Consider the following 27,058-nt stretch of genomic DNA (forward strand, 5'->3'; position numbering starts at 1 on the left):
CCCCCTCCCCAGGATAGAAGCCTGGCACAGCAGCTGCACACACGCCAGTGCGGAGGCAGAGCAGGGCTCGGTGATACGGTTGCTATAAATCTGTGGTCCAGTCCGCCTCCCTTTTAAGACATCCTCCCCCCTTTATTTCTGTTCTCACTTAGAGATGCAGCATCTTACTTCTGTAGCGAGCTTCTGAAAAGCAATAAGGAGAAAGACATCTTCCTTTCAAAATAACGTTCTTTCATCCCTTTCTTTGTTCCTTTATTAGTTTCTCGTCCCCCCCCCCCCTTTTTTTTTTGTTTAGTTGAACTGCTCTAGGAGCACAGTATTGGCTTTCCCCCCTGCTTTCCCTTTTTTTTTGTTTTCCCTTTTCTTTCATTTTTCTCATTGCTTTTAGTGTTGGACTTCGGGAAAAGCGTTTCATTTTATTTGCTTCCGCTAAGCTGTTCACAGTTAAGATTTTGTGTTGCTTTAAGAGAACTATCCAGCTCCTTCTTGCTCATCCTTATTGGGACAACAGCGCCGTTACTTTTAAAAAAAATCTTAAGGGAGAAAGGTAAGTTGCGATTTGGTTTCTTTAATGGTTTCTTGCAGCTAAAGGCTGACAAACACAGTAAGTGAATGGAGTACAGGATACTAAGTTAACCGCACATATCTCGTTTCAAAGCCATTGCTCTGCATTATATGTTAGTTATACATAAATACTTGAAGGATTTTTTTAATATACCAAATTTTCACAGGTGTCACTAGGAGAAGCTAAGAGGCAAATGCGGGGAAAAGGCATACAAATGTGAGACTAGACACGGAGATGCATATCCAGATTGATTTTTGAAGTTCATTTCATCCGAATGCATTTTACAGGATAACTTGGTATTTTGTGAATGCATGCTTATATCATGCGTAAAGACTCTGTAGGATTATAGAGCATCTAGAAGAATGAAAAAGTATCATTCCGAAGAGAGAAGCTTAAATTTACAGATTAGTCAGATAACACCCCAAGTTAATTGCACTACCCAAAGAGCATTTTATTGAGTCGATAGGATCGCTAAATGCAATTTAGATGCTGCAGCAGAGAACGACTTGTAGTTGACTGGACCAAGTGCATGAAGGCTGTCTTCTGGAGCGGGGGATGGGAGGGGGGCGGAGGCTGTCAAAAACTGATGAATAGCTGGATTGCAGGAACCGATTTGGGGAAGCTAATTACTGTAATTTGGGACAGACCGAAGAGACTTTACATTTGACCATCCCTAGCGTATATGAAAAAGGACTCTGTCATGGACAGAATCCTCCACTCTGTCCAAGATTTGAGATTCCCTTTGTTCTGAAAAGCATAAATAAGATCTTGCGTGCTGTGTCGGTAAAACGGCAATTGAGCTCGTGAGGCTATTTGACACTGCCCGGGGACACGGAGGTAGACTCCAATCTCTGTCCTTGGTCCTTTACATTTGACTTCATCTTCGGGGGAGGGTGGAGAGGAAGAGGGAACTCCGGCTCAATTTTGTGGGTCATGGATCCGTTGCAACTACAACTGTTAGTCTTGCCTGACTGACTACGTAAAAACCCCCCTCCCCGACACACACACACACGGTCCCCTCCTTTCTCCGAGTAGCTATTGTTAAAACTGCCACGGGAGAAAAATGGTAGAGAGCATGTGAGGCGTTTGGCAGGACTGTGCCTCCTGCCTTAACTCCAGCTTCATTTTAACTTGTGCAGTTTCTCAGCCTTCTGGCGACATCCGTTTGCTTTCTGCTGCGTAAAGGAAAACCTGTGTCTGAGGGGGCGAAGGGAGCGGAATCCCCACTGCGAGGCTCGGTTTGCCTCTGAGAAGTTTAAAATCACTGGCAGGAGAGAAATCTGGAGCCAGGCGGGCTGGTACAGGGAAAATACTAAGAGCTCAAGCCGAGCAAGGAATTGATCTCCCCTGGTCCCCTTCACCCAACCCATGCTCTAAGCGAAAAGCCCTCCTCTCCATACGCAGCGATCTGATGAGGCACGGTTAGTTAAAACTGCAAACTGGCTGGGCTACGTGGACAGGACCCGGCGTTGCCCTTTGTTGTTTAATTTATGCCCAGCACGTTGCTACGTACCCACCTATTTCACATCTGAAAAGAATTAATACAAGAGCTATACAACTGTGGTAAATTGGTAGTTGGACACGTTTCCCGTTTCTATTTTCACGTATTGGTTAGTGAAACTGGTGTTGAGACTGTGTATTTTAACTCGTAATTATACGTTGCAAATCTAGCATTATTGTGATGATGGTGAAAGGAATATTAAGCCATTTAGTATTCTTCACATTCTCGGGGAATGGTTGGGATGTGACTGTACTTTCTCGCTTAACAACCAAGATACTTGGGTAAAATTTCTCTCTTTCTCCTACCCCCTTTTACACCCATACTCTTAGTGAAAATTTAAGTGTGAAAGGCTTTATAAATGGGGCAGCAGGCCAGCCTATTTTAAACTGAAGTTCTGAATTTTAGAAGCTAGAGGGAAAACAATAGTACTCGAAAAAATGCTGCTCAGAATTCGGCTGTTATATTCCTCAAGATGAAGGGTGTTGAATCTTTGTGGAGACTGGTTCAGGGCCCCAACTCGTCTTAAAAAGACCTTTTAAATACAGCCATCACAGGTTTTCACCAGTCTGTTCACTTTGTTTCTTTCCAGAATTTCATTTTTTGGCTTGTCACCTTTTCCTATTTGTGCCTTACTTAATAAAATGCTTTTCTTCTTCGTTGGCTCCTAACCACCCGTCTTTTTACCTCCCCCTCACACCCACCCACCACTTTGCCTTCAGAAAAAGGGTTTAAAGAGGTCAATTTATCATAAGGGGCAACTTCCACTCACAGGAGAGTGTGTTCATCAAGAAGCAGACATCACCTAGTCTCACTTCTTCAAACCAGGACATAATAGCTTTTTTGCTCAGAGATTTATTAGGTTTGCCATAAACCATGGTCACCTATGGGAGTTGCTGTTGCACCTGAACTCAGTCTATTACAAACAGCTGTTGAAAGGAGGCCAACACAGACCATCAAGTGGGTGGTTAAGCAGGTCTCTTTTGAAGTTGGAACAGTCTCATCCGCTTCATGAGGGTTTTCAAGCCCATTGAGACCTTGCGGTGTTATGAAATCGCTATCTACACTGCCAGGTTGAGAAAGTCACTCAACCCTCTCCCCCTTCCCTCGCATTAAGATCACTGTCCTTGTTTGTAAGTTAACCAGATCATCTATACCAAGTATCGGGTCTTAATTCAGCTATTTTGTTTTGGTCAAACTAAAGATTCACTTTTGGCCTTACCCAGGTAAACTGCACTCACTTTGCACATAGTAAGTGTTTAATAAATGCCATCATTATTATAGCATTATTTTACTCTGAACTAGACAATTCAGTTGAAACCTAGCCTCTGTGGGAGAATAGAGGAAAGACAAGGCCTTACACCCTCCACCCCCCAAAAAAACCCACCACTCCTTTGCTCAAACTTGAGTCCAAAACAGATTTTGAAAAACCCACCACTCCTTTGCTCAAACTTGAGTCAAAAACAGATTTTGGAGTTGTTTGTTGTAGCATCACGGTGTGCCCTGAAGTGCCTCACCTACACCCCTGTTCGGTGGTAGAGGCGGCCCTACAGCCTTAATTTAAAGGGAACGGGATGACACAGGTGCTTTGTGGTAACCAAAATGCAATTACAAACCATCTGGGTGTTTCAGGTGTAGTGCGTTTCTGCTTCTGGCTGCAGGGCCCGTATTGCAAGCGGGTCTGGGGTTTTCGTGGGAGTCGTAAGAGATGAAGGTGAGGTCAGGTGCGGGAGGAGAACATGGAAGGACAAGCCGTTACTTGGCAGGGCTCTGTTGAGGACGTTTGAAGGATACGGTGTATCGTTTTCAGTCGAATAGCGGTTCCACTCTTTAACCGAAAGCAGGACATCTCGTACAGGTATATGTAGATTCGAGGGCGTTCTCTAGTCCATGTGAGAGGCCAGATGCACCAAGAGGAGTCGTCACTTACCGCAAAAGGACACAAAGCGGGCAACAGTCTGCAGTTTATGTATGCGTGTTATACATAGTCTATACATGTAGCTATATATAAACCACACCAGTCCTCAGGCTACTTCATGAGGAGTTGGCCGCACTTATAGGGCGCAGCGAGAAAACGGCCTCAGGAGCCTTGTGCAGGGGGTGAAGCAGCAACTTCTAACCCCTATCCGGGAGCGATTCTAGGGGGCCCTCGAGGTTGCCCCTTGGCTCTTTAACCAGCCGGTTAATTGTACTAGCTCTAGCCAAAGGCTCCGCCCCTGGGCGCTTTCTCCAGCAAGCCCCTCCCTCCGGTCCTGGTAAAAAAAAACAGCGGGAGGCGGCGAGGTCCTATAGACGCGAGCGAGGAGGAGGAGGAGAAGAAGAAGAGCAGCAGCAGGGCACCCCCCTGACCTCCTCTCCGTCTTCCCGCCAGCGGCTAGGAGCGGCTGCTAAAGCGGCTTCCGATTCGACTCCACCGTGACTACGGCGGCAGAAGGGGCCCCAGCGGCGGTCGAAGAAGGCAAGTGGGGCGGGGCCGGGGTTGGAGACGAGAACAGAAGACCCAGCGGGGCCCAAGCGCTTTCTCTGCAGGTGCCGCAGCCCGGGCATTTAGGAGGGAATAGTTGCTCAGAGCTTGAAGCCCGCTCCGGAGAAAAGCCAGACGGGACTCGGATGAGTACGCTTGAGGGGAGTTGGGGGGGTTTCTGGGCATCCTCCCTACCCCCCTGAAAGCGCCTCTGGTGACTTCTGAATCCTCAAAGGCCCGGTATGCACGTTAAGTTCTTCCACTGGAGCTGCCGCCCACTGTGGGCTCACTTCTAAATAGGCTGTTTTGTTCTTTCCCCCCCCCCCCCGGACCGGGGGTTAGGGGAAAGGAAACCAAGTGGTCTTAACCAAACAACCGCATCCCCTTTAGGCGTTAGGAGAGGTTATGCCGGTGATATTGGGACGCACGGGAAAGTCGCCGAGGGCCTCCCTTCCCCTATTCCCAATAAGGGTCGACAAGGCCACGAGTCGGACCAAGGAAAGCTGGAGAAGGAGGAGGGGAGGACGCGAGAATGGGTGCACTTGAGGTGGTGGGGTGGGCGGAACCACTCCATCCAACATTTCTTTCCCCCCCCCCCCCCCCCCCCGCGCCGACAGGTGCTCTTTAGCGTTGCATTTAGCCCAACCAACCTCACCGAGTCTTTTCCCGGAGCACCCCTAGTGCGTCTTTTCGGCTGCAAAAGTCGAAACCAATAGGTACGACTCTGAGTTACTTAACCCCACTGTTGGGTAGGGACTGTCTCTATGTGATGCCAATTTGTACTTTCCAAGCGCTTAGTACAGTGCTCTGCACATAGTAAGCGCTCAATAAATACGATTGATTAACCCTGTGACTGCCAGTTCTCCCTGTCGTGTTCCAGGGTCAATCCGTGTGTGTGTGTGTGTGTCTCGCAATTTAGCTTCCGCGTCTCCCGGCATTTGTGGACCAGCCAGAGCCACTCTTCAACGATCCCTTCGTCTTAACCTTACGTTTTCATAATCCCTCACCTTTCATTTTCCCCACTTCATCCCCTCATCCCAACCTTTTCAACCTAGAATAGCATTTAGACGTAACTTGGAGACTCGTAAAGACTCAAGATTCACCTTTAACTTTGTGCATCTAACCTAAAGAATATCCTTGGGTTCAAGGGTGATGTTGTGTTATTGGGAGTGAAGTCCTAGTCGTATGTGTCGGTGAAAGGATTCAGGGCGACTGAGTTCTGTTTCACGCTGATTTCCTGAAAAGTGTTCCCTGCTGCCCTGATGGATTCGCACTTGCAGTGCCTGGTGACGTTTTCAAGGTCACCTCTCGGTCTCAACAGTATCTCTTACTGAAACCTCTTGTCCACGTATTGAAGCTGTGATGTTGTGATCTTTGTGTTTTTTGCTAGGTGAAAATAAGCATTACTTAAGAGCATACTCTCTCAGGAACGGAAGCCTCCTAGAAAAACTCCGCATAGTGCTCCTAATTACTTCCTTGAACATGCTGTTTAGGCAAAAGAATGCTAAACGGAATATAATTTCCCATAGGAAATAATGCAAAACGTACCTTTCCACGACCACCGAAATGGACTAAAAACAATATGTAGAAAGAGATTAACCGAACTTAATCATTTGCTCGATTAAACAGTAATGTCGATATGTACCAGTAACAGATCATAAATTTTAACCAAGTTTTACATATACATTAAAAGCTGTCTTCCAACTCTGTATATATTGATTTGGCCCTCGCTTGAGTCAAGGCACTTAGCATATCTGTCGACTTAACTCTTTTGATATGCTAACTGGTGGCACTTGACTCTGCTGAGAAGCAACAGGAATATGTAGCTTAACCTGTAGCAATTAGGCCTGCTCTTGGAGCAAAATGCTCCCATATTTGCATTATTTTAGATGTAGTCTGAGGTCAGTGTGCTCTCTGTCCCTTGGAGGGGTAGCTGGAGTAACCTACCTGCAAAACGCAGTGTTTTATTTGGGGGCCTAAACAGGCTGACTGTTCAGGATGAACATACAAGGCATGTATGCTGGAAGGCAGCGTGACCCAGGGGATAGATCATGGAACTGGGAGCCGGGAGATCTGGGTTCTAGTTCCTGACCTGCCATTTTGCCTGCTTTGTGACCGTGGGTAATTCACAACCTCCCTGGGCTTCAGTTTCCTCATCTTTTAAAATAGAGGAAAACAGAGATACCTGTTCTCCTTCCTACTTAGATTGTGAGTCCCTTGTGGGACAGGACTATGGGTGATCTGATTGTCTACCACAGTGCTTTGGCACACTGTAAATACCATTTTAAAAACTTAATATATGACAAAACCAAAGATCTATTGTGAAGTGAGAGCACTGTAAGGAATACTGGCATTAAAATGCAATAGTGTTATCCTGAAAAAAAAAAAAAAACACTAAAAGTGTTATAAAGGGTGACTGCTGTAATTTTATTTTTCCTCTTGGTAAACTGCTCTTACAAAGCATGTTAGAGTGCTTGTGAGCAATTTTTGAGGCATTCCTTTCTAATAGCCTCTGTTTTGGTGGGTAGAGGAAGAGCATAAATGAGCAGTTACTATCAGAAGCCTTTGGGTGTAATTACAGTGGTAACTGGCCTTACATTTTTAGAAAATCACTGCTCCATTTGACCAATTAATTTTCCTGAGTGCTGACATCTTGCTTAGTGCTCTGTTACAGGTGGGTTGTAAATGCTTGGTGGAGAAGTTACAGCTGGTGTGTTTTGGAAGAAGATATCTGTGAATTGACTGGTCTGAAAAATAGGAAAGAGAGGGATGTTGGCTCTCAGGTTAAAAAAAAATCATCAGTTTGATATTTTGTCTCCAACTCTAGTTTCTACTGTTTAGTCTTTCTCCCTTAGCACCAGCAAAAAATGATCAGGCAATCACCTTGCCCTAATCTTTTTCTGAGTATCTTTCATTTTGTTAAATTTACCTAAAGCAAGATTTTTTTTTTTTTTCCTCTGATAACCAAAGTGGTATTAGTCACAGCTTTGACTTGCCTTCAGCTGGTGGCGTTCTAACTTAGCATGCTTTGGTCCCTGAATAATTGTGTCACTTTCATAGAAATGGGGTGTGGCACATGATGTGCAGAACACAAATGATCATGTATTGATTGTTGTACAGGAGCTATTGACTCCAGTCAAGTCATTCGTTTACCTCCCCCCTGTGGAGAACAGGGCCTTTAGCATTCAGTCCCTAGGAGACCTAGTCATTCAGTCCAAGGAAAACTGAATGAACTGGAAGCCGCTGAGTTACAGCTTATCTGCTCTTTAAGCAGAGATTGGGTTTTATAGATAACATTTTGGGTTTGCTCCTTCATTGGTTGCCTTCTGTTGCCCAAGTAGTAGCACTATATATCCGTATCAGGAAAGCACAAAATGCAATCCAGGTACCACATGGGAAGCAGCGTGGCTCAGTGGAAAGAGCACGGGCTTTGGAGGCAGAGGCCATGGGTTCAAATCCCGGCTCCGGCAACTGTCAGCTGTGTGACTTTGGTTAAGTCACTTCTCTGTGCCTCAGTTACCTCATCAGTGAAATGGGGATTAAGTGTGAGCCCCCCCGTGGGACAACCTGATCACCTCGTAACCTCCCCAGTGTTTAGAACAGTGCTTTGCACATAGTAAGCGCTTAACAAATGCCATCATCATTGTTACCCACCAATTGTGTATCTGGCCTACAAATGACTAGCAACAGGGTGTGTGTGAGGAGACACTGTATCAGGCTTATTGGCCAGTTGTCACTATAGAAGTGTCATGAAGATTTCTTAATACATGGAATGGCCAAACATTTTTGCCATACTTCATTGTCATGTTTATGGAGCACTTCCTGTGTGCAAAGCACTGTACTAAGAGCTTGGGAGAGTACAACAGACACATTCCCTGCCCACAGTGATACTTCATGATTGTGGCTGTCGTAAGGCCCAATAGTTGCCCATCCCACTCTGCTAATCATGCTGCTGTTTGTGTTGAGACTGAGGAACTATTGTTGAAAGAGCTTTTCACCCACTGGGAGTTCCTGTATACCTTTAATTGCATGAAGGTGGTTAATTTAAAATCAAATGTCACGTGCAAATATTTGGTTTTGATAGCATATTTTCCTCATTGGATTCAAATATTCAGTAGCCACATCTGAGCATTTTAACTTTCTCGCTTGGTTTACGGAAAGATCATGCATGTGGAGATGGTAAATCTAAGTTGCATTAAGCATAATGAAATATCGCTACATCCTCTCAGGGTTTAATTGATTCCATGAAAAATAGTGAGTGCTAAAGGAAGTGTAGCTTCCCGTAGATAACAATATAAAGCACATTAATGCATTCCTGAAGCCTTAAAAGCACAATGGCTACACAATCCAATACCAATAGAAATATGAACTGATAATGAAAGTCTTTGAATTCGTTGTTTCTGTATCCGTGTGACTACTTAAGTGTTTTTTCCACGTCCTACTTAGAAAAGAGCCACCTTGTGCTAACAGATCTGCCACTATGTTAAATTGATCTGTTATTTTTAATTTTACATTAGATGGACTTTGATCCATCCTATCAAGTCCAACCTCTTTAAAGGGAAGGAAAAGGAAATGCCTAACCCAAGGTAAACTTTGCAGCATTAACTCAAAGTGAATAATAGCAGCAATACATTTCAATAGAGTTGTTGGGGAAGAGTTTATAATGGGGTGGTAGTTCCAACCTTCTGTGTTAGCTGAGGAATTAGTGCATGGACTTTTACAGTAGTTTGTAGTAAACAGGTGTCTTAAAGGTTAATCTCTTCATTCTGCAGCTCTAGAGACCAATTCAATTAGATGTGGTAGAAGTGAGAGCAAAGTGTTTGTTTCAATTTTTTTATGTTATCAACTTCTACTGTCTGGTATCCATCAGGAGATAATATTTCAGTGTCACAGGACAAATGTTGCATTTTGGGGAGATGGAATGAGTTTAAGAAAGTTTCTTCCATGAACAGTTTAATCAAACGACGATTACTGCATCCTTGGGTCTATGGATGAAGTAGAGGCAGTACAGATAGTCCAAGGACAGCAGGAAATGCTATCAGGAGAACACTGAAGTTTGTCAGTCCAAGGCACACTGTCTTCCTTTTTAAAATAACATATATAAATACTTTGAAGGAAACTGACTTGTCACATGGGCCAGTCAACTTCAGTGTGGACTAGTCAAGTTAAGTTCATGATGGTTGAATATGAACTTTGAGTTCTGCACTCGCTGTTTACTTGTATGAATACTTCATTACTAATTTAAGCATTGATTTACCGCCCAGGCTTTTTCTCAGTGTAAATGTGAAAGCAGGACCGTCTTTCCCATGAGATCTTGAAACGATTTATTCAATTCCTCCTTGGCCACAAATGGTTTCCTAAGCAATATCCGTCCATATAATTGGGTAAAAACCATAGGCACATGAAGTGGTCACCACTGAAATGGGCCAGAGGTTTTCCAACCTTCCACCTTTTGTAGTAAAGAAAAGTTCACAATTTTTTCTAGTACTACCAACTCCAGTCTCCCTCTTGGACTCACAGAAAATGGTGGGAGTAAACCCACAATTGGAAGATGTAATTTGACCTTATTCAAATAACTTAACACTGTTAAAGAGCTTTCTTAAAGCTCAGTGACTTTGGACTGAGAATCCCTCTCCTCCCTACTCCCTCTCTTTTCTCTCCCCTATGCCCCCTATAGAGCTCTATGCTTTCCAGAAATCCGGGCCCTGGATCAACCCCAGTTTGTGCCTGGCAAGATATTTGCTTTGGCTCCCAGGGATGAACTGCAAGTGAGTCTGGGCCAAACCAGAAGTTATTGCAATTGTCATCTAGTTGCTTGTAGGCGTTTTAGTCCCAGCAGTACAGGGGACAAAATTTCCCACCATTGTGCCATGTTCCTTTTGACAGCTTTTTTAGAATAAGAAAATCCTATTTGCCTCTACCAAGGTGAACAATGGTAGAATGGCTCTACAGGGTACACACTAAGGTGGCCTTTAAGACTCCTGGTGCTTCCAGGGGGTAAAAAATCACTATTACTGGCTTGAGAAGTATTTTAAGTTAAGGACCTAAGCTGTAGCAAAACAAGCTGTATGTTAACACTACCTTGTAGATCCTCAGAACTTTGACCAAAGGGGTAGCTGTGGAAAGCTTTCATCATCAAATAAGAAAAAGCTAGGAAGCATGAGTGACCAGTGATGGGATGGTAAGAGTGAAGAGACAACTAGCAGAAACTACTGGACCTGGGTTCGGGGGGAGAATCTTGTTACTTTTAATTGCTTTCGAGAGTCTAGCCAGAGTCTTCTTGGATTGACTACTGAAGAAAATAATTAACCACATGCTCCCAAAATTCCAAAGTAGCTTTGGACCATGCTGGGACACAGCTTATGTGATCTTTGACGTGTGTAAAATACAGGAAAAATTTATGAATGCTTCTAAGTGGGGTTCATAGTTCTTACCAAAACGTTTGGCATTAGACCTGGTGACTGCAGGAAAAAGTTTGGTTCCTCTTCGTAAAACACCTTTATTGGGTGGGGCATGTAAAGAGAATGCGTGACTGCAGGATATTCAAACTACTCTATGTTGGGCTAAATTAAACTGGAAAGGGTGGACAGAAGAAACTAAAGACAGAATGAGGCAAAACCTCAAATATGGTGGCAGATGAGTAAACACTGGGGACATAGTTCCAGCTGGTGTACAGCAATTAAAAATGTGGTAACTGTCTTTAAAGCGGAGGCTTTGGGAGGATCAGGACCCCAAGAAGCAGAAACAAACTGCACTATGGATAAGGAACAATGCAACAAAAGACAGTGGTTATGTATACACAGTGCAGAAGTGATTGCCCGTGGGACTAATCTTCACCACATACTGATTAAAAAAAAAAAAAATCAGTCCATAGTATCCTCAAACTCAAAGCACATTATAGGCATACATGTGCACATTCATTCAGTTGTATTTATTGAGCATTTACTGTGCACAGAGCACTTTGCTAAGCGCTTGCCATTCCTGGTTGTAACATTATTCTAGAACACTTTCATGTTAGTGCTTTTGAATTTTTAGTGTGTTTTCTTGTGGAGTTCTCCCTCTGAGGAAAATACTGCAAAGTTTACTTTTGCCTTACTCTCCCCCCTCAAACTTGAAATATTTCATGGGACTTGATTAGAGTTATGAAACCACTTCAATTTTTCATTATGTTCTGTAAGGTCTATGGAACAGAGTGAAATCTGTAGAGGATTAACATGAAGTATGCTTTGGGTGAAAAATAACACTTTGAAAACTTTGTACTACATTTATGGTCTTATTGGGTACATATTTCTGTTGCTGGTTGTGCTTTTCAGTGGAAAGAACACGGGTCTAGGGATGAAGAGGCCTGGGATGTAGTCCTAATTCTTCCTGGGGATAGATAATGTGGGGGAAGACCATGAATGTACTTTGAAGCGTGCCGTGTCACTGCCTGTTCCTCTCTGTGCCCCAGCAGGAATTCAGCTGGTTGGGATGAGGCAGCTTATCTGTTGTTCGCAACAGAAGACTCCATCATGCTTCGCAGTGCACTTTTTTTTTTACATTTTTCCTATGGGAAACTGTACTTTGTTTAGCACTTACGTGGAAAAACTATTTTCATGGAACCAGTTGAGAACACTTCTACTGGGACATAGCATTGTGTGTGTTCTTTTTGTATATAGCCAAGCATCATAGTCAAAGGCATTGCTGACCATGAGATTCGCCTGTGTGTTGCTGTAAAGGCCAACATGGGACCCACAGTTCCAACTGCATTGTGCCTATTCAGACTCTTCTGTTAACAATTTAATTGCAGCACCTGGTGCTTTTGCCTCTGTGTCTTACATTGGCTGATTTTTCTGTGTTTTGAAGGGCCTCCTCTTCAATAGTAGAAAATACGTTGAGAATATTGAAATGTTGTAGCCACCCCTTCAGGAGTCCCTCCTTGTTTTGCTGAGGCCAGAGCCATCCTCACTTTAAGAGGTGCCGTGATGGTGTGTACAGGGGTGAATACTGATTAGATGTTCTTGGGGGTTTCATGATCTGTGTTGTTCACAACCTTCTGTCACAACTTTGTACATGGTATATACTGTATTTCTGAAATGCTCCCCCTTTCATCAGTAAACTGCTGTCTGTCTCTTACCCTCTTTCCTCTCCTGCCCCCAGCAATGCTAGACTAAGATCTTTGAGGCAGGGACAGTATCTTCTCTTCTCCCAAGTGCTTAATACAGTGCTCAACGTAAGACATTCAGTGGACACTATTAATTACCAGGGATCGCTTTGGCACCCCACCACCTTTTGTGCATGTTCCCCCTAACTTGATTTCTGTGTGTCGCGTCATAGGTTTCTGTAAGCCTTGCTTTTGGCCGAGTCCTGGGGTGCTGTTGGTGCAGTAGGTATTTTGCTAGGAGTAGAATTGGTATTAGGCATTTGCCTTGAACCAATCTTGGTGACTTTGCTTGGCTTTGCCCAGTATCCTGACCGTGCCTGATATATGATCATGGAGAAATGTTTGTTGATACTGGAGATTGCAGTTTTTCCCACTTCAGTGGACCACTGTGGTATTGCTGCAGGGTTCCTGGCTGCCTTGGTGGCTTGGAGGTCACTTCTTGAAGCATCAGCTGCATAGTCAACGTGAACTTGTCACATGACAAGAAGATGATTTGTTGAGCTTTCTATTCCTTGCATGTAAGCTCGTTATGGGCAGGGAACATGTCTGCTAATTCTGTTGAACTCTACCAAGTGCTTAGTACAGTGTTCTGTAAATAGTAAGTACTCAATAAATACAACTGATTGCATGGCTGCTTTTGGTCCATGCATTCTTGCAGCCCCTCCACCATACTGTGATCTAATCTAGTTGATCCTTGATGCATCCAGGAAGGTGTTTTGTTGTTGGTTTGGCGGGCAGAAGATGATGGTTGGTACACTTGGCAAAAACAGACCATTGCTGTTGCCAATCCCATGCAGCTTTGACTTTTTTAAAAATTCTATGTGTGGACAGAAATTCCAATTATAGCATTAAAACCCATATTATAACTAGTATGTCCAGTTGTTCTCAGGTGATGCTAGTACTGAGTTAGGCCATGTATGAACTCAGTAAAAAAAAAAAAAAAATGAGAAACTAAACCACTGAAGCTCTGCATTTTCTATTTGGATTGTAAACACCTTGTGGAATAGGGATTGTTAGAAATCATCCTGTATTTCTCTCAGCACATAGTAAACATTTAATAAATACTCTAAAGTGTTCAGTTTGTGGGATTCATTTAACTGATCACTGACTCACTGACTTGGTGCAAATGAAGCATTTCTAAAGATTTAGTAAATCATGATTAGCTTTTACTGAGTTTCTCAGGCTGGTTAAATTCTTAATTTTATATTTAAATGCCTAATTTCACATGCAGGAAAATAGGAAATCTAGCTTTGGAAACTTAAAAGTAGGAACAGATGCTTCACTTAAAAGATTCCTAATTTACAATTAACCACGTGGTGGTGTGGGGGGGGGGGAGAGGAAGAGGGTGGCGAGAGAGGATTTTTAGTTGGCCTCAACTCCAGGGAATTGGTAGTTGAAATACTGTGTAGCAACAACTCTCTGCAAGATAATTTGCTTTGCCCCAGCTGGTAATGTGGGTTGGTAGATAGTCAGTCAGTAGAAAGAGCACTGGACTGGGAGTCAGGAACTGTGTGTTCTAGTTCTGGTAGTGCTATGGTCTGTGACTTTTTTGTTAAATCATTAAACCCCTCCGAGCCTATCTCTTTCATCTGTAAAATGGGGATAGTCTTATCTCTTAACTAATAGTTTGAAGATAAACAAGCAATAGATGTGGAAGCATTTGGAGGCTTACAAAAAGTGATTTCTGTGTATTGAGGTCACCACCATACATACTTAGCTCTAGTGACTTTTTTTTTTTTCCAAACATACCTAAACGTAACAAGGTCCTACTTCTGGTAAATTTCAAAGTCCTTTCCTGCAAAACAGTGGTGTGCATATTTGTCTTGGGGGGTTTGAGGCCCTGTCACTAGGCATTTAGGTGCCAGGCATCCCCCTTCTAGATTGTAAACTCACTGTGGGCAGGGAATGTCTGTTGTGTTACTCTCCCAAGTGCTTAGTGCAGTGCTCTGCACACAGTAAGCACTCATACGATTGAATGAATTTCCCTGAAAAACCTAAGGATTTAGGTATTACTTAGGGGGCAACACTCTAAATGCTTTCTGCCACATTCCTGGAAGACTTAAAAAAAAATACTATGCTAAAGGATTCCTTTTTGAATTCAAAAGATGAGGGAATACCAGCAGCTAACTTGTGAATAAAATAAGTGTTGGGAGGCGACCCTTAATGTGAGGCAAGCCTATTACTAGAAGTCCTAATATTAACTCAAATTTGAGGAACACTCCTTTTATTTCTACCCTCCAGCTTGCCATTTTACCTCATTCAGCGAAAAGCCAGCAAAGTAGAATATCCTATAAAGCTCATAATTTCTCACCAGTATTAAGTTTTGCTCTGAATTTTCAATTAAATTTGCATATTTCTGGCTGAGCAAAGATACAAGAAGCATTGCTTTGCTGGAAATCAACTGAAACACATTTGGAGAACAAGATTATGATTACTTTGAGGAAATAGTGAAAACAGATGGCAAGACCTTTTTTTTGTTTTTTGTTTAAATCCTAAATCATCTTCTACAAGAAACTGAAATAATCTGTTTATTTTTAAACTCAAGCCTTTTTCAGGTTTTACTGACTTGATTGTGGCACCTATGACTTTATATAATAGTCTAACTGTATGATCTTCCTGGCATGCAGCTGATAATGACATTTCAGGTAGTTAAAAGAATTCAAGTTCAGTGAAGAAAACAAGCAATTATTACTGAGTAAAACTCCCTTAAGGTGTTCTTGCTACTGAGAATTTACTCAAATTCTTACTTGCACTCTACAAGTGTTCAAAAAGCAACACTAAACCCCTGTATTCCATCAAGGAACCGCAGGGCCCATAAAAGTTTAAGGAGTAACTTCTTACGTCATTAGGTATATTTTTGTCCCTTAGATGTATTTCATTCTAAATAAGTAGTTCTACACATGAGGCTTAAAACTGTTGCATTGAAGTTATTTCAGTGATCTATTTCTAACATCAGAATTCATATGTCAGCCTTCTGCATCGTAAAAACACATTGGAATTATTATACTTGCTGTATCACGACCATTTTATTCTTAAACCTGAATGCTCATCTACTCTTTCCTGTTATGCCGTTGTCAAGTTAACTCTTTTCCTTTGCCTCCTTTTTCTTCCTCTTCTACCCTCCTGATCCCCTCCCAGGCACATGACATTGAATACAATAAAAGGAAGACACTGTCCCTGCTCTTAGATTTTTGCAGTCTGAGACAGGCTTCCCCTAGTTACCGGAAATACTCAAATATATTCAGTTCTGCATGTTTGTTCACTATATATTTTGACTAGAACACTGTTAGGAAATTAGGGAATGTTCACCTGAGAATACGAGCCTATTTGGATAGAGTGACATAGTGTTGGAAGAAACTGCCATAAATGCCCAGCATCGGACACAGTGAGTATTCCAATGCAAGTTTTTTCCTTAGTACTTTCTAGAAATGTAATCCTGTGTTAGAACAGGGTGGATTTCAACTTCAGCTCTGAACACATCAGATACCAGAAAGTCTGTTTGTATTTCATCTAATTCAAAATTTAAATGAGAATGGATGTGAAATTTGGGAGTTTAGGATTAAACTTTCACTGAAGGGTTATCCTATCTCTTCAACATGATTGCATCCTTCACAGTTCCACCCCCATTTCTTTACCACTGGACGGCAAGAAGTAGCTTGGATGGTGAATATTTCCAAAGTCTTTATTAGTTGTAAAAACACAAATCTCTTCTCTCCACCCTCCCCCAAAAAACCCCTCTATTCTACCCTTTCCTTGCTGAAAGTGGCAACTTTTTTCTGCCTTTCATATGTCAGTTAAATTGGTTGCTCTAAGGAGTGTTTAGGTAACCAGTTGCTGCATTTTTTTTCTTCTCTCCATTCCCCCATCCATTTTCTCTTTCTCCAGAATATAAATTTGTTTTGGAAACAGAGCATCTTCAACCAATTTTGCTGCAACACTTGAAGGAATGGGGGTGTGTATGTGAATAGATATTGCTCCATATTTGAAGATACCACTAACTAGCAAAATTCATGTGTGTTGGGATTAGGGGGTGGGGGGAGAGGGGAATTTCCAATTTGGGATCCACAGTCCCAGACACATTGTGCACACAGGTGTGGTATAATAGATTATACGGGAAGATCAGTGAATCTCACTTGCAGTAAAATTCCTTTGCTTTACTAATAAGGCTTCCGATACAGTGGACAAGCAGCTGTTCATGTTTGGGTTTTTTTGTGGACAAGGGTATTGATGTATGTATTCAGCTCAATGCTGTAATTAGCTTAAAACTTGGCGGCATATCGTACTGTGCAAATTCACTTTCTCTAGAAGTAATATTGCACCTAACCTGGATTGTTTAATAGCCAATGCCATATTTTTAAAATGTAGTGACATAAAGAATAAATTAAAATCAGTGTAATGTTTCTCACTACAAGAGTATTGTAGTTATGGGGAACAACTAGTTCAGCCTTGGGGGTTGGGGGAAATCCTACAGATTGGCAAAATTTTCTGATGTCACATGCCATTAAGCTCTTGGCATTTTGTAATTAAGTTGAACATAATGATGCATTTCTACTCCTTTAAACTATATATATATATTAGATTGCACCCAAATGTCCCCCGACCTGCAAATCACAACTTTTCTTTTTAACTAATCTTTAACCAAAACTTGGTAACTTAACTGTTAGGATTGGTTGCTCTGGGTTTTAATTAATTTTAAGTGACTGGATGCACATGCATTTTATTAGCCATGATATTTGAGGTTTTTTCCATCTACAGTTACATTTTTCTCTGCAGCCTTGCTTAATTCTTCTTGTATAAATTTGTTTTACTAAATGTCTTATAGTTTAGTATTAAAGCTTTCAATTCTCACATAGCTTAAGTTGTGTGTGTTTTTTTTAAAAAAGTAGATGCCTGGATTTTTCATAATATGAAAAGTCTCCATTGTAAATACATGTGAGAGGGAGTGGTTAGAACATTGTATTGAGCCCTCTGACTTAATTAATTGTTCCTGATTTAAAGAAAAGCTGCTTCAAAGAAAAACAGCAGTTGTTAATACTTCTGCACTACTAATATGATACTAAACTGTGATTTTTTTTTTTTTTTTGCAAAGCTTTAAGTGGCTGAGATGTCCTAGCAGTATCAGCCTTTTTTCTTCCTCTTTGTAGCTGGATTACTTCATTCACCATGTTGTCACCCTCTTCCTCAAGATAGACACACATTTTCCACTTTTGCTAGCAGTTTACAGGTAAGGTATATGAAATAAGTGTTAGAGTTATGGCAGCTGAGTTCCTTCTACAGGATTAATTCTGACTTTCATAGGTGCTTGTGCCCTAAAGAGACTGGATTGAGGCTCAATGTTCTCTTAAATTGATAGCACTTCAAAAATGGAGTAAGATATGTACATTTCCTTCCTTCTAGAGCCCCTTTCTGGATAATTAGGAAAGTTGTCAAAGAGCAAAAGGCAAATAAGAAGTCAGATGGGCATCAAGCCAATCTGAATCTTATCTATCAGAATCCCATTCTGGGTAGATGATCTCTCTGCCTGAATCCGCATTGCTGAAATGTGAGTCAGAAAGGGTGGGTAATAGGCAGTAACAGCTCCATGTTTCTGAACCTATATCCAGGAGGATTTCTACGTATTACATGGTCATCTGAACTGAGCCATGTGATTGTGCAAGACCCCAGGCTGCCTTTATGAGTTTTGGCAGGAACCCTGCTATGACAATACAGGAGCTTGATCCTGCCAGATTTCTGAGGGTTAATATTCTGCCTATCCAAGTACTAATATGTCTGGAATATGTGGAATGTAAAATCTAAACTGTTCTTTTAAAGCCTGGAAACCTTTTGGGTCAGGCAGGTGCAAAGGTAATACTGGCTGACTAGCAGAGGGAAGGAGTTTGAAGAGAGAGAGAGAGAGAGAGAGTGTGTGTGTGTGTGTGTGTGTGAAGTCTTCTAAATCCTATCTGCCACAGAAGCAAATAGAACTCCAAGTGATTAATATGTTCTTTTGTTGGGTGGCAGGAGGGAGAGATCTGTAGCTTTGTTATAGAATAGTGATGGCAGTATACCAAAAGAATCTTGGGATCGTCTACCTGCAAAACACTCTCTCAGGGGTGTGGAAGGCTGAGGACCAGGAGATTACATTAAAATTTGATAGTTTGGGTTGAGATTTACACCTGCTGCAGGCAAGTCCTTGTTGGGGATTTTTGCAAAGAATCTTAAGCTACTCCTTGAACTGCCAGAAGATCCCACCTAGGCACCACAGTTGTAATCTCCTTCCTCTGGCCATCACTCATTTACCCTAAATGTATCTTGTAATATGAAGATCAAGAAATTTGGTCTGTTGCCTAGGTAGCACTATCAGATTACAAATCCCAATTGATAGGCTGCTTGTGGCTTCACATCTTTCCCCCTCACCGGTGATAATCCTACCTACCCTGTATTTTGGAGACAAGGTTCTAAGCCCCAAAACTCAGGTTGGGTTGGCTTAAAGTTGAACTTGAACAGCTGAGAACAATTGTGTAGAGCACTGTAGTAAGCACTTGAGAGTACAATATAACACAGTTGGTAGACATGTTCCCTGTACACAATGAGTTTACATTCTGAAGGATAATAATAATAATGGTATTAAGTGCTTACTATATGCCAAGCACTGTTCTAAGCACTGGGGGAGATACAAGGTTAGCAGGTTGTCCCAGGTGGGGCTCACAGTCTTAATCCCCATTTTACAGATGAGGTAACTGAGGCACCGAGAAGTCAAGTGATGGCCCCTCCCTCCCCATGTCAGGTAAGACTACAGAAGTTTGAACTGAATTGTCAGAAACGTGCTTCCAGGAGGCTTCTGACATTTCAGTCCTTAGGCAGATGGTACAAGTCCTCCTTGGGAGTGAGTTTCAGGTGCTGAAGTTGGGTTGGACTATCTCTGATAGGAGCTGAGCATGGTCAGAAATTTTGTTAGCATGGCAAAAAGGGACAGTGCAGCTGAAGCCTTGTATGGAGCTGCCTGTCCCTTTTTCCCATGCTAACAAAATTTCTGACCATGCTTTAGTGCTACAGGCTTTAGCTGCAGTGTCCTAGTTGTTCTGTTTGAACTTGTCCATGTGCTAATATTTGGTCCTCAATTAGTTTTCCCCTCTCTTCTCCCTTAGGAAAGAGTTAATGAAAATGGTCTAGGGAGTCCCATTTTCTGGGGCTTAAGTGAAAGAGAAATAAAGCCTGCTATCTTCCTTGAGCCTCTAGAGTAAACTATTTCCAGTTTCTTCATCTTGCTGAAAGAGGGGTGAGAGCATACATAAATAATTGTTGGGCATCCATTTACTATCATAGTAACTTTAAAATGTTATATGCATTCCATGTTGATGAAGTTGGTGGCATTGATTCTGATAAACTGTTTTTGTTCAGTTATCTGGATCTTTTGATCATTAATTTTCTTGCTTCTCAGAAGCAATTTTGTAGTGACTGTTTAACAAAAATCTCGAGCCCTACTAAAATTTTCTACTCACAAGCATTTAATGTCCATTTCTTTCTCTTTCTACCCTTCCCCTTCTTTTTCCCCCTGGCCCCCCCTCCCAAAACTCTCACTCTCTCTCCCTCCCTCCCCCCATTTTCCAGATTGTGGCCCAGTGTGACTATATCATGCCCCTGCTTTTTTCTTTTCCATCCAGGAAAGTGGAGCAGCTGTAGTAGTAATGGTATTTAAGTGCTTACTATGTACTTAGTGCTCGGAAAAAATATAAGGATGATATATGGACATAGTCTCCAAGAGTCTCATAATCTAAGAATAAAGGGGAAGAGGATTGGTGAAAGACACATGCTTATTTGCTATTTATAAACTACAGACCTACCAGTGTGGTGTGGAAATTTACTTCTTAAAAGCCTCATCCAAATCTTGATGTTTTAAAAGAAGCAGTAGGTAAATCTAGTTCTGGTGACTTGTATATGTTCAATTTGATTTAAATCAGCCTGTGTACCATAATTTGAGTCTTTAAAAACTTAAAAAAAAATCTCTCCAATATATCAAAACAGTATCAATCACCTTAACTTTTTTTTTTTCCTCTTAAACATAGGATGTGTCCTTTAGTCCAAATACACTACAACTGCCTGATGTCTTTCTGTCTTTTGGTGGACCCATCTCTTTGCCCTGTTGATTTAAAAATTTGGATAAAACTATTTCCACAAAGCCTTGACTTCAGCAAAAGCAGAATAAGATTCTTGAAGTATTGAATATCTGATTAAACTTATGCTAAATGAAAGAAACCCTAAAGACTTGATCTAGTCTATTGTGAGACTACTTCAGAAAGAAGGTCTTAGCCTACCTTATTTCAATTGTCATTCACTTGTTTGGCTCTAGGGCATCCTTAAGTATTTTTTGTGTACTGTTTGTAGAGATGTTGGTGAATTAATTCTCCCTAGTTTTAAAACTAGAGTATGGGAGTGGAAGGGAAAGGGGTAGAAAAATCAAAGAACTAGGAAAAAATTTTCTATATAACAGTACCTAGGCAGCAATCTAAAATACTCTAAAATCAGAATGATATACAGTATTACATAGAAGGGATGGAGAGGACAGGAAAATGGGGACCAGATGAGAAGTTGTATTCAGAACTATCTTAACAGGAAAAAATCTAGTTAAGATTTTAAAATACAAATGCAGAAAGTCCTTTGATATAGGTATTATCTGTAAAGGCATTTTCCTTTTTGCATTGTACAGTGTTTTTCACAGTTTCTGAAGGCAGTTTTGAGTCCAAGAGCTCGGTAGGATATCAACATGGACACTTTCTCGAGAGCACTATAGTTGGCCCCTTTATTACTTTAGATAATCTACCATTATTATCAACAGAAGGAGACTTGCAGTGGTTTGGACAGCCTAGTTTCTTCGGGCTATATAGCTAAGAATGGTGAATCAATAGTATTGAGTGCTGCTATGTGTAGAGTATTAAATGCCTGAAAGTACAATAGTTAAGCATCCTTGCCCTCAAGGCCTTCACAATCTGACTTATTTTTGATTTTTATCTTTGGGGAGTATAGATGACATAGTTCAGAACCTCTAAGCTAACTGCCAGCCCCTGGAAGAAACTCTCAACACTCCCAGAGCAGTCTAATATTGCTTCTTCCTGTGTCAATTCATAATGCCAAGATCTACTTTAAAGAAGTCAACTCTCTTTTCTCATTCCCGAGATGGAGTGTTTGTTCTAACTGGGAACCTTAGATCCTTCAATTAATGCAGTAAACAGCCAGCCTATATACTTTTTCCCCTTTAAATTCAGGCATTAGATTTTAGAAATGGGAAATTCATTCAATCGTATTTACTGAGCGCTTACTGTGTGCAGAGCGCTTGGGAAGTACAAGTCGGCAACATATAGAGATGGTATCTACCCAACAGCGGGCTCACAGTCTAGAAGGGGGAGACAGACAACAAAACATGTAAACAGGTGTCAAAATAATCAGAACAAATAGAATTATAGCTATATGCACATCATTAACAAAATAAATAGAACAGTAAATATGTACAAGTAAAACAGAAATAAATCGGTACAAATATACAAGTACTGTGAGGAGGGGAAGGAGGTAGGGCAGGGGGGATGGGGAGGAGGAGAGGAAAAGGGGGGCTCAGTCTGGGAAGGCCTCCTGAAGGAGGTGAGCTCTCAAGAGGGCTTTGACGGGAGGAAGAGAGCTAGTTTGGATGTGTGGAGGGAGGTGTTCCACGCCCGGGCAAGGATGTGGGCTGGGGGTCGATGGCAGGACAAGTGAGAATGAGGCACAGTGAGGTTAGCTCCAGAGGGTGTGGGCTGGGTTGTAGAAGGAGAGAAGGAAGGTGAGGTAGGAGGGGGCGAGGTGATGGAGAGCCTTCAAGCCGATAGTGAGGAGTTTTTGCTTGATTCGTAGGTTGACAGGCAACCACTGGAGATTTTTGAGGGGAGTGACATGCCCAGAGCATTTCTGTACAAAGATAATCCGGGCAGCAGAGTGAAGTATAGACTGAAGCGGAGAGAGACAGGAGGATGGGAGATCAGAGAGGAGGCTGATGCAGTAATCCAGTCGGGATAGGATGAGAGATTGAACCAGCAAGGTAGCAGTTTAGATGGATGGATTGAGGACAGGAGTCATAATGCAAGAGCCCATTTTCTCTCTTCACAATGTGCACATCGTTTTTTGTGGTATTTAAGCACTTACTATGTGCCAGGCACTGTTCTAAGCACTGGGGTAGAGACAAAGTAATAGGATTGGGCACAGTCCATGTCCCATGTGGGGCTCACAGTCTTAATCCCCATTTTACAGGTAAGGTAACTGAGGCACAGAGAAGTTAAGTGACTTGCCCAAAGTCCCACAGTAGACAAGTGGCAGAGCTGGGATTAGAACCCATGGCCTTCTTACTCTCAGGCCCATGCTCTATCCCTTTGGCCATGCTACTTCCTTGGGATTATTCATAATGATCCCTGGGCTTGAAATCTTGGGGGCTGGTAGTAGGAAGTAGTTTGTAAAGATGGGAACCTGAAGGTGAGATTGCAAAGTACTCAATTGACTGTTTACATAAGTCACCAACACTATTTGAAGGCAAAAAAATAACAGATGGAACTTGGAGAAAGGCCATATTATAAGCCATTCCTTTTAAACCTAATGCAAAAGTGTAGCAGTACACACACTTAGAACTAATTGATATTCAAATTTCCTTAACTTTAGTAGCATTCTAAATTTAAACATCTAACCATGCCCAGGATATCTAAATGTGTTGAACCAACTTAAAATAGAACAATTTCTCAAGGGCAAAAAATGGCAATTGGTGAGATGATTCTCAAGACTGACTGTCTGTCTGGCCCCCAGCATTTAAACAAACATCTTCAGAGTAATGAATGTGCTCTGGAATCCTTGGTGGCCCAACGTGGAAAATAGTGGACATCAATGGGTAGCATATACACACCAGCATCATGACATGGATGGTGGTAGAATGTGGGACCCAGAACAGTGGCATACTACTTTGAGGATGAAATGTAAAATAGACATTGAAGTTGAATGTTAATTTTAATCTTTCTCATTAAACGACAAAGTACTACCTATGAGCTGCAATGTCCAAAAGGTAACTAGGCTATTCTTCCCATAGAACGCATAAAGGGATCATTATTTCCTTTTACTAAACTTAAGCTATAACTGGGCTTAAACCTAGAGAATATTTTAGATTTCAAATACTCTGATTCCCTGGCCCCAAGAGTCCTTCCAATAGGATCAGAGGGAGGGAATGGCAGCACCAATGCCACATATCTGAGTTGGGAATGATGGTGTAAATGGCAGTTGGAAGTGGGATGATGGTCTTTGAAGTGGCAGCTTGGACTCTCCCATTGGAGCTTTAGATGTCCGAATGGATTTAGGTGAAAAAGTAGACATTCTACACTTTGCAATGGCTGCAGCAAGGCAGTTCAACTCTTTTCTTGCCCTGGGAGTGGAACTTTTCAGTCTGAGGTGGAGAAAGCATGTGTGTGTGTGTGTGTGTGTCTGTGTGTGTTTGGGTTGGGGGGGGCGGATGCAGAGCGCAGGGTTCCCGAAGGTTGGTGGGGGGAGGAGGGAGTGTTTTGCGAAATAAACCTGAAACTTAAAAATTGGGGAAGGGAAAGAGGGTAGAATTTGGAGGAAAAATTCATACCTTTCAATTACAGATTTCTATCCAAATTCAAGATACAGTCTGTTGGGTTTTTCCTTCAGAAAGATTGATCAATTGGCTTTGCATGGTGTTTGAACATTTGGTGCTAATGGAATTTGTACTTTAGGGAATTAAATGACTGTGAGGAACCCCAATCATAAGAATCATCCCCCAACCTCTCCCACCCTGACCCTACACACACCCTTGCCTGGATCCCCCAAACAGCTACAGGAATCTATGAAAGGCAGATTATTCAGTCTCTTGTGGTAGTGTGCTCCAGTGATTCAGCAGCCTTAGTCAGGAAGTTCTTTATTATGGCTAACCTAATTTTCCTCCTTGTTTAATTTGAGCTAATTTCCTTCTTGTTATAGCCTCTCTGGAAATGGAGAACATCTGGTCACCATCCTACTTAAAAATGTTCTTTTTTATATCTGAAGACAGTTAAGTAACCTCCTTTTTCCCTAGTCTAAATCAGAAATTTTAACATCATCTCCCCCAGTTTATCCACATCTCAAATTGTATTTCCAAAAATTAGACTTTCTATCCTAACATTAGCCTGATCATTGCTAAAATACTTCTGAATATAACAAAGTTTACATGGAAATATGATAGTTTGCAATGACAAAAGTGTCAAGCTCACAGTTCTAAATTTACAGAACTTTATTATGAATCTCATCACAATATTCAATTCATTCAACTATTTAAGCACTCACTGTGTGCAGAGCACTGTACTAAGTGCTTGGGAAAGTACAATACAACAATAAACAGTGACATTCCCTGCCCACAGTGAGCATTCAATGACTCTCCTTCTCCCTCATACCAAATTTTCTTTGTGCAAACCTGTTCTTGAACTCTAATCCTTCTTTTATTGACTCCTCCAACATAGTCATTTTGAATGCTAATATCTCATCAAGCACTGTCATCCCATCCAAATATGACATCTGTAAATTTATATGCCTTTCACCATCTAAGTCATTAGGGAAAATCACATTAAATTTGTCTAACACTAGTTTATTTCCCTAGCTAACATTTTAAGTAACAGTACTAATGAATCTCTGCCTAGTTCTATGCCTTTGTTCATTTACCCCAAATTATTTATGGCTGATCCTGAATTACCACACATGTTCTGGCCAACGTTTGTCCATTTAATTGACAGGACCACTCACTTCCTTTAGCCTTCAGGCACAGACCAATTAAAACATTTAAACATAAGTGATGTTTCAGCTTTTTTCAAGAATTGAATATGTGTTAAAGGTGGGAGTGAATCTAGATGGGTGGAGGAAAAGGGTCAGGCAGTAGAATGGGGAAGATGGGTTGCTTTTCTTCTCTGGAATACAGATGCCTCTTGGGGAAAATAAAAAAAAAAAAAAGTTTTCCCAAATCCTCTTTCCTCTATGGAAACTTGCCCTTGAAGGATTGTCCCTTTAGATAGACTCTTTCTTCCCTTCTCAACTAAAATGTAGTAGAATAAGGGTCACAGGTAGTAGTTGATAGTCAAGTTATATGTTTCTTCAATCATGTCCAGATAACTAATCTGCACTGTTAAGTTGTGGCACGTTTTTGGTGAGTTGGTCAGTCAATCCTATTTGAGCATTTACTGTGTGCAGAGCACTGTACTAAGCACTTAGGAGAGTACTATATAACACACCTTCCCTGACCATAATGTCTAGTCTAGATCCAATGTAGAAGAGCTATCTTTCCACCACTACAATGCATCTATGTAGTAATATGTATAGGGGATGGGACATAGCACTGACTTTGAAAGAATCCAGACCACCACCCAGATGAATCAATTATTTGAGATTGGGTAATCAGGAAGTCATCCAAGTTGAAGAGACCTATATGTTTGACTTAGAAAGCACAGTAGCTAGAAACCTGCCTCTGATCTGGTACCTTCTCCTATTCCATTGGGATCCTAACAACTCTAAACCTACCTGGAATACTTCCTGTGGAGGGCTTAAAATATAAGGTTCATGCCACTCCTCACATATAAAACATAACAGTGGGTCCGGAAGGTATGTCTGTGCTCCAGGATTCTCATCACATATGTGAACACAGGATTACTGACCTATGAACACTGATTGTAAGACTATGTGGAGGAAAATTTAGATGGCAGCACTGAAATACTGACTGTGGAAGTGGATGACTGAGGCTCGCAATAAGCAGATTGTGTGTGATTTCATGTATAGTTATATACGTACACTTTTCCCCTGCTTATTGGATTTGGAAATAGACTAATAATAACCTGCTTGTCTAGGATTAGTTGAGGTGCCTGTGAACTTGTCTTGAGTTACTGAGAGGACATAATAATGGAAGTGGTTTTGGTCTGGCAGCCATTCCTGGAGGAGTGCAGTTTCTTTCAGTTTGATACGTACATTTGGTTGAATGCTCTACTTCCCTCTTGTCAAGCAGATAGTGTGCCTCTTAGCCCAAATGGGATCTAGGGAATAGAAATTCTTAAACAGGCATCATTCATTCATTCAATCATATTTATTGAGCGCTTACTGTGTGCAGAGCACTGTACTAAGTGCTTGGGAAGTACAGTTTGCAACATATAGAGACGGTCCCTACCCAACAGCGGACTCACAGTCTAGAAGGGGGAGACAGACAACAAAACATATAAACCAAATAAAATAGAATAAATATGTACAAGTAAAATAGAGTAATAAATATGTACAAACATTTATACATATATACAGGCTTGCCTAGTGACTCCTCCTAGACAGGAAACAGTAGAAGAATGGGTGTAGCCCATGCTAGCCAAGGATGGCAAACATGGT

The 27,058-nt window shown here is 41.7% G+C and overlaps 1 protein-coding gene across 7 annotated transcripts in view; it reads left to right on the forward strand.

The window, feature by feature from the left end:
• Positions 1–333: 333 nt before the first annotated feature.
• Positions 334–27,058, forward strand: part of ELAVL2 (ELAV like RNA binding protein 2) — a 148,808-nt gene continuing 122,083 nt past the window's right edge. For 3 of the 7 annotated variants that reach the window (XM_038769600.1, XM_038769601.1, XM_038769602.1), the window contains exon 1: positions 472–547. The gene's annotated coding sequence lies outside the window, so the exon portion shown is untranslated. Of the gene's footprint in view, positions 548–4,384; positions 4,522–27,058 lie in introns of those variants that run through there. The other 4 variants (XM_038769606.1, XM_038769604.1, XM_038769605.1 and 1 more) reach the window with 4 other exon arrangements.

This window comes from Tachyglossus aculeatus, chromosome X4 (genome assembly GCF_015852505.1).
Source record: "Tachyglossus aculeatus isolate mTacAcu1 chromosome X4, mTacAcu1.pri, whole genome shotgun sequence".
Lineage (NCBI taxonomy): Eukaryota > Metazoa > Chordata > Mammalia > Monotremata > Tachyglossidae > Tachyglossus > Tachyglossus aculeatus.